The 8971-nt window shown below is 39.0% G+C and overlaps 1 pseudogene; it reads right to left on the bottom strand.

Moving 5' to 3' along the window:
- Positions 1-7689: 7689 nt before the first annotated feature.
- Positions 7690-8731, bottom strand: LOC118897993 (annotated as a pseudogene).
- Between the last annotated feature and the right edge of the window lie 240 nt (positions 8732-8971).

Below are 8971 nucleotides of genomic sequence, written 5' to 3' on the forward strand. Positions count from 1 at the left end.
AAGAATGAACTTTAGCCAAGGCAAGGAAAAACCTGTAGCTGTGGGAAATGGGAACCACTTAAACGGGAATGACTTTATGGTTCTATTTTAGGTAGTTATTTTAGGTAGCCAGGACATGGAAGAAACCTAGGTGTCCATTGACAGATGAATGGATAAAGAAGATGTGGCACATATATACAATGGAATATTACTCAGCCATAAAAAGAAACAAAATTGAGTTATTTGTAGTGAGGTGGATGGACCTAGAGTCTGTCATACAGAGTGAAATAAGTCAGAAAGAGGAAAACAAATAGTGTATGCTAACGCATATATATGGAATCTAAAAAAAAAAAAAAAATGGTTCTGATGAACCTAGGGGCAGGACAGGAATAAAGACGTAGACGTAGAGAACAGACTTGAGGACACGAGGAGGGGGAAGGGTAAGCTGAGACGAAGTGAGAGAGTAGCACTGACATATATACACTACCAAATGTAAAATAGATAGCTAATGGGAAGCAGCTGCATAGCACAGGGAGATCAGCTTGGTGCTTTGTGACCACCTAGAGGGGTGGGATAGGGAGGGTGGGAGGGAGATGCAAGAGGGAGGGGATATGGGGATATATGTATACATATAGCTGATTCACTTCGTTATACAGCAGAAACTAACACACCATTGTAAAGCAATTACACTCCAATAAAGATGTTTAAATATATATATATATATTTTTAAAAAAACAACAAATGCAAGCATTTAAAAATTATGTGATTCAGTGAAAATGCACTACTTCAGGGCAAAGAATTACCAACTAAACATAACTAAAACCAAAAATAACCCTGGGTCCCACAAAGAGAACAGAACAGGTGGTCCAAATGAGCCTTATAATTTCAGGTATTTCTTGTTAAGCTAAAAATTTTTCCCTTGAACAAATGTTATACTAGATTAATGTTTTGAAACCTAGATTAAATCAAATGGCAGATTCCCATTTAGTATGTAAATTATTCCAGGCTGGAATCTTGATTTAATTTGTACAGATGCTTAAACAGCTTGTCAGTGATGACTTGGTTTTGGATAAGACCTATGCACATGGTGGTTTCGGATGAAACCACAATTCTGATGGCAGGCTGAGACTGGCATTGACTACTAAGATTTCTCAGTCTAAACCCAGAAAATACTTTCCCAGGTACCTGAAATTACATGCAATCATATTATCTAAGACCTTATTTCAGAATTCCTGCTGGGTCATTTCTCAATGGCACCCACTTGTTCACTGTGGAGCCATAAAGCTACCGTGCAGAGTACGGGGCCCCAGCTAGTAAGTTCTTGGAAAAAGAACTGTATTCATGTTCTTCTGTTAGGCATTTAACACTAAATACAAGTGAGCCTTTGTGATAGTCTATAATTTAAAAGATAGAACCACCTTGAAATTTTATTTAATTGTTTATGCCCCATGTATTATGGAATCATGGGATTGGCATTTACCAGCTTACCCTGTAACTTAAAGGAAAGTAATAGGAACACTTTCTAAAGCCTTAAAGAACATTAATTTGTACCTATATGAAAATAGAATGGTTAAATTAAAAAAAATTCAATAGCCCAAAGTTTTTTAAATATTTTATTCATTCTTTTTTTTTCTCTAGAAAGGCTGGTCACGTGCTCGCCATGGAGCGAGAACCAGGGTAAACACCGGGTGTATAATCATGAACAATCTTGACACTATCCTCACAGAGCTTGCACTCCATCAGAGAATAAGTAATTGGTACTAGACAACTGTTTTGTCTAATATTTAATTAAATTTATCAGTTTTTGTATCATGAAAAAGAAATAGGAAGTAAATATATTTTTATAGAAGAATCACAGTCATTTTATGTGAACTTTTTATATCACATGATGGTTGAAACCATGGTCAATAATTTTTAGAATTTCTTCCAAACCTGAACACTAACCTTTTGCATTACAGATACATTTACCCCACACTTGTTAGTTTATTTTAAAATTTGCCTAGAAGTTAGAGTAGTAATTAGATATGAGTGAATTTACAGAGATTGGATCTTGAAGAGATATTAGCACTCCCATGTTCATTATAGCACTATTCACAATAACCAAAATATGGGAACAACCTAAATGTCCATTGATGGATTAATGGATAAAAAATGTAGTACAATACATACACTGGGATATTATTCAGCCTTTAAAAAAGAAAGAAATTCTGCAATATTGGACAACATGGATGAACCTTGAGGACATTACACTAAGTGAAATAAGCCACTGACCAGAAGGACAAATACTGCCTGATTCATTATTATAAGGTATCTAAAATATAAAATTCATAGAAGCAAAGAATATAGTGGTGGATTCTAAGGGCTGGGTAGAGAGGAAAATGAGGAATTGCTAATCAACCTGTATAATTGTGTATATTTCAGTAATGCAACATGAATAAGTTCTAGAGATCAGAGGTACAACATTGTGCCTATAGGTAACCATACTGTATTGTACACTGAAAAATCTGTTAAGAGGATAGATCTCATGTTACGTGTTCATACCAAGAAAGAAAAGGGGGGCACTATGAATGAAAAAAATCAATAAAATGATTCTGTTAAATAAATAAATGGAATACCAAAAAGATAAAAAATCAAAACCTGAAAAATATATCACTGTTTATTAATTGTGAGATTTTGTCTGATTTTTTTTGCCTGATTACTAATTTTAAGTCCCAAGAGAAAGTTGGTTAAAATAGGAATATAGTTCCATTGTCTCTTATATGAAGCATTAAATATAACAATGCAAAATGCTATTTAGAGGAACTGGAAGAATAAAGAAAGAAACATATTTTGTTGCTTGAGATTTAGATGGCTAAAGAAAGAAATGATACATACATAAGCTGCTATAGTTATAAGAAGCATGTAACTTGACTTGAATATCAAAGACCAGCAGAGCACACCCAGCTATTAGCTGTGGATGCATGAGAAACACAGAACGTGCATCAGCTGCAGAGAAGATTCCCAAAGCCAAGATTCCCAAAGCCACTCTCCCAGAAGATTCTAGTTGACGTTTACATGGCCCACTGCCATGTACCCCTGAAAAGAGAGGAAACCCCAATCATCCTGTTATTCTATGCATAATAAAGTAGTGTACTGTTTTGCTAAAATCTACATTGCATAAGCACTGAAGCATTTCCAGGCTATGGTAAATAAGGTTGACTTATTGTGAACTTTGATTGAATGAAAAATCACTTGATCCAGCTCTGCAAACTGTACATATCTTTTTTCTCTCAGCGTTTGAAATAGACCAACTATGTTTGGGTTTCCATAAATCATAGACTGGAAAGGACCCATAGAGGTCACTTTTTCTTTCCTCTTCCCTTTGCAGAAGGTAAAACTCAAGCTCAGAAAAAGCCTGGTGTCAAACAAAAGCAAATCCAGACTTCGACAGGGAGAGGCTTATTTAAAAGAAAAACGAGACGGGAATAAAGACACAGACCTACTAGAGAATGGACTTGAGGATATGGGGAGGGTGTGGGGTGAGATGTGACAGGGTAAGAGAGTGTCATGGACATATATACACTACCAAATGTAAAATAGATAGCTAGTGGGAAGCAGCCGCATAGCACAGGAAGATCAGCTCGGTGCTTTGTGACCACCTAGAGGGGTGGGATGGGGGGGGGGGGGGGGGAGGGAGATGCAAGAGGGAAGAGAAATGGGAACATATTGTATATGTATAACTGATTCACTTTGTTATAAAGCAGAAGCTAACACACCATTGTAAGGCAATTATACTTCAATAAAGATGTTAAAAAAAAACAAAAAAAAACCACAGTCATGTTCCCAGGACAAAGGTGTCCAGAATCAAACCTCAGTCATGTTCCCAGGGAACAGGGTTCCACAAACAAAAAAAAAAAAAAAAAAAAAAAAAAGAAAAACGATTGGAATCTGGAGAATGCTGCAATTGCCAAAATCTGAAAGTATCTTAAAATCAAACCGAAAAAGGTTTTTCTTTTAAAAGATAATCCTTTGCTATTGGGCAAGCGGAGATACACAGGATCTTTGGAGGGGAAGTTGGACAAGCAAGGGGAAGTGACCAATAGAGTCTGACAGGAAAGTGTCCCTCTGTGGTCAGCCAAGTTCCCGGAGAAACAGATAAGGCAGGGGGTGGAGGCCTGTAGGAAAGAGAGGAGCCTGATTAAAGTTTGGTCAAGACAAAGCAATACGTAAGAAATGGGCAATTGTTAACCCTTGGTGACCGACTGAGGTACCAAGTTCTTCAACGCAAACACTAGCTCTTTCTAGCACACCCTTTCTCTGTGCCATGTAAGGATGCTCTAGTAAGAACGGCCTCTCTCTTTGTCCTTGTCTCTGTTTTTCTCTTTCTTCTCTGTAACATTGTTTAAAAATTTTTTCAAGGTCCCTGACAGATACCAAACTTCCTTTCCAGAATCCTCTCTACACACTTCTTCCCCATTTGTGTGTTTGTACATTCCCTTCTTTATTTGGTCATTCATTCACTTACTTGCCCACCAAGCATTTTTGAGCTTCTCTGTGGGAAAACATGGTAGTAAACTATGGATCCTTGCTCTTGAAAATAATACACCCTACTGAAGAAATGAGACAAATAAGTTTGTAGTTTTTTACAGAAAAATGTCTTATTGAAGTATAGTTGAATTACAATGTTGTGGTAATTTCTGCTGTACAACAAAGTGACTCAAATATACATATAAATATTCTTTTTCATATTCTTTTCCATTATGGTTTATTACAGGATATAGAATATAGTTCCCTGTGCTATACAGCAGGACATTGTTGTTTATCCATTCTATATATAATAGTTTGCATCTGCTAATCCCAAACTCCCCAATCCATCCCTCCCCCACCTTCCCTCCCCCTTGGCAACCACAAGTCTGTTCTCTGTGTCTGCGAGTTTGTTTCTGTTTTGTAGATAAGTTCATTTGTGTCATATTTTAGACTCCACATATAAGTGATATAATATGGCAATAAATTTGTAGTTTTAACAGAGTGTGACAAAGATTGTAAAAGTTCTGATCCTAACTCAAATCGAATGTAACCCTAACCCAGTGGTTCTCACCAGGGGTGTTTTTGCCTCCAGGGGACAGATGGCAATATTTGAAGACATTTTTGGTTGTCATGACTGGGGGAGGGGCTGGCTACTGGGATCTAGTGGGCTGGAGACTGGAGATTCTGCTGAACATCCTACAATGCACAGGACAGGCCCCATGACAAAGAATTACCCCGCCCAAAATGTCAATAGTGTGAGGATGAGAAACCCTGACCCAAGCCCTGACCCAACTAATGGAGTGCTTAGGAGCATATGTGGCCACAGGACAATCCATTTTATAATGTGCATAATATAGACAAACTTCCAGTGTGTTCCCTCAATGTGCTGGGAGCTAAGTAGCCAGTTGTCAGATTTCTTACTACCCTCAGCTTTCTTTCTTAAAGACATAGTTTAATTTGCGTGAGTCCTTAGGTCAGCAACCCAATCCTACCTTACATGGTTTTGCCTAAAAATTTGACACTAAGTAAGGTCTTCACTATCACCAAGAGACTAAAGACTATTTGTGTTTAAAGGGCTTGTCAAGAATACATTTTATGAAAATTTTATCTTTTCTACACATTACCTGGAGAAAAGAGGAATTTTTCCTGCTTCTCCCCAGGAGCAAGTACTTACAGAGGAAATAAGTGAAGGGGAACAAATTCCTAGAACAGTTTTCTAGGAGTCAAAATAGAATTTCCAGAAAGGGAAACGAGAAGAATATGAGCTCAACAATGGACCCTGATATGTTCAATAAATACATGGGTGTGGAACACCCCAACTTCAAAAATAAGTATCTTCAAAGTCTTATTTGATGTGAAGGCTTTGTTTCATCAGGAAGATCCGTGTACATTGTTGGGCTAACTTCAAAGACGGCTCTGGGCTCTGCCTTCTGACTGTAGAGTATTAACTTCTGCATCAGCCCATCTTCCCTCTCTCTCTGCAGTCCCCTCCTTTTGGAAAAGTGTTTCAAATTTCACAAAATATGTTCTGGGAAAAAGGAAGAGTGCTTGGACATGCATCTAAAAAACCCCAAAAACTGTAGCTTCGCAGCTGGGAGGGAAGTTTTGCCAAAACAGAAAGCCCAGGAAGGGTTGAAGGGTGATTCCAGTAGCAGAAGCTGGACACCTTCCATCCCCTAGAGACCTTCTCAAGGCTTCTCCAGCCCACTCAGTCTCCCTGCCTTCTTCCTACGGGACAAGATGCAATATCAGAAATCTGTAGTAAATAAGGATGAAACAGACACGTACCAGCCAACTCACGGAAAAGCCATAAATGCTCAGGTACACCATATCCTCTCGGAGAGCCTTTCCCTTTCCAGAAGGCTCTTTGTCCTCTGCTGCCATTTTCACCAAAATCAAGGATTACTGTTTATTTGTTAAGGGTGACTATGTCCTCAGTTCTTTTTTTTTTTTTTTTTTAAAGAACTATTGGCATAAGTGCATTCTTTCTTTTTTTTTTTAAATTTTTATTTATTCATTTATTTATTTTGGCTGTGTTGGTTCTTCGTTTCTGTGTGAGGGCTTTCTCCAGTTGTGGCAAGCGGGGGCCACTCTTCATCGCGGTGCGCGGGCCTCTCACTGTTGCGGCCTCTCGTTGCGGAGCACAGCTCCAGACGCGCAGGCTCAGTAGTTGTGGCGCACGGGCTTAGTTGCTCCACGGCATGTGGGATCTTCCCGGACCAGGGTTCGAACCCGTGTCCCCTGCATCGGCAGGCAGACTCTCAACCACTGCGCCACCAGGGAAGCCCCCTGTCCTCAGTTCTTACTAATGACAATTGAATGAAAGTATTATATGCATGAAAGGCCAGAGAGCAAATTATATGGGATAATGCAGTAACTTGGTTGTGGAGAGAAGATTGGATGGAGGGTTGTTAGAATCCAGTCTGGATGCACTTTTATTCTAGCAGATAATTGGATATGGTAGGGAATGGGGTAAATGGGTATGGAAAATAGTCTTAATAGAAGGCAACAAACTTTGGCAAATCCCCACATGTATAGTTAAGGAAAGATACAGATATTTAAGTTGTCTCAACTGGAAAACTTTGAAGTGATAAGACAGATCCTAGAGCAGTAATTTTCAAACATCTTTGACTAAAGCTTGAGAAAGAAATATCTTCTATATGTTGACCAGTACATATATATGTGTGTGTAAACTAGTTTTCACAGAACAGAATTTATCCTTACAAGCTGATACGCTCTCTATTCTATTCTGGTTAGAAATCCACTAAGTTGATTTCAAGATCTGTATGTTATAAAGGGCCAGATAGTAAATATTTCAGGCTGGTGGGCCACATATCTTTCTTTGTTTTTATTTGGTTGTTTGGCGGGATCTAGTTATTTATTTTTTACAACCCTTGTCATATATTCTTTTTTTCCCCCTTACAATGTTTTAAAAATGTAAAAACTATTAGCTATGGTAGCCCATGGGCCATCATTTGCCCACCTCATATTAATGGTTTGCAAATCACAGTTTAAAGACTAGAGTTACTAAAAGGTTAGAGAGAGGAAAGAGTTTTGATAGTTTGACCTTGAACCACCCAACTCGCCATGGCCAAACCATGTTTGACCAGTGGGACAGCAATTTGCAGCCCCTGTTTTTAGGGATGAGTGAAACTCTATCTTCCATGTATAGCTTCATCAAAGCCTTTTGTTATATTGTTTCTTTTAAATTTTGTGACAATAACTCGTTTCTTTTTCAAAATAGTTGGTATTCAATGTCGAAATCACTACAACAAGATTATCCAAGAATACTATTTGAAAGAATACATTTCTTGCACAATGATAAGGTATAACTACACGTACCCCTAAAGATAAACTATAGCTACCCCCAAAGTTTGCAAGGGCTTCTACTGCTCCATTATATATTGTGGAACTCTGGGACAATGCCTTGTAATCTCACAGGATTTGAACATAGTTTAAAACCTGGTTAAAACCTGCTGTGGAAAAAGCCCACCATAGGGACCAGTAAAAAATATGTGTTGAGGAGTAGCACTCCTTCAAATCTTAGAACTACTGCAGAAACTCTCAAAGCTACACTTTCCGGCTTTGGGCTGCTCAACTAGCCATCATCCAGGTCCCCTGAAACAGTGATTTGTTCTTGGCAGACTGGTTCATGATCCTTTTGAGGTTCCTCTAAGACAGAATCCTTTCCTGGTAGCTTTGGAGGAGCTTCTTTGCTGGGTTTTGCATGAAAAAACATGCTCTTCTTAGGCATTGGTAGGAAAAGTGAGAAAAGGAAGGTCATGGAGACAGAGGCCAAGGATATGACGTTGAGGTAAAAGTATGATAGGTTGGCCAGGGATACCAAGAGTTGGGCCAGCACTGAGGCCACTGTGTAGGCCACCAGCGTGGCACTCCTGCAGTAGCTGCTCACTTTCTGATAGTGCTCTGGGCTGACCACGCTGTAAATGTAGGCATAGTAGGCCACCTTGGTGGCAGTGACCATCCCATAGAAGAACTCTACAACCTGCATGGTCTTCACTCCTTGGCCAAACAACAGCAGCAGCCAGGTAATGATGAAGCTAATCCCTTGTAGGATGTTGACTGGCTTGTAGTGGACGTGATCGGTGAGGATAAACACGGGGAACAGCACCAGGTAAGAATACAAAGTGAAAGACGTCTTTTGTGATCTATAAGAATAAATGGGCAGGGCGTGAGGACAAAACCCCAGGAAGAGAAATGCGCCACGGCTCTCTGACATATGCATGATCCGGATGGAATGTATCAATCCGAGGACACATTGCTTGACCCCTGCCAAAGTGGGTCCACTTTGATACTTCACATGCATTTCTGACAGTATAATGAAAAACAAAGGAAAACTGAAATTCAAGGAAACAAACTGCAATGATGATAGATGTTCATCACATGTGGATTTATTCCTCCAGGTGTAAAGAAAGAGCAGCTATTGCTCTTAGTTGTTATCTGCTTCTTACATGTTAACATGTAA

Source organism: Balaenoptera musculus, chromosome 7, assembly GCF_009873245.2.
Source record: "Balaenoptera musculus isolate JJ_BM4_2016_0621 chromosome 7, mBalMus1.pri.v3, whole genome shotgun sequence".
NCBI classification, from domain to species: Eukaryota; Metazoa; Chordata; class Mammalia; order Artiodactyla; family Balaenopteridae; genus Balaenoptera; species Balaenoptera musculus.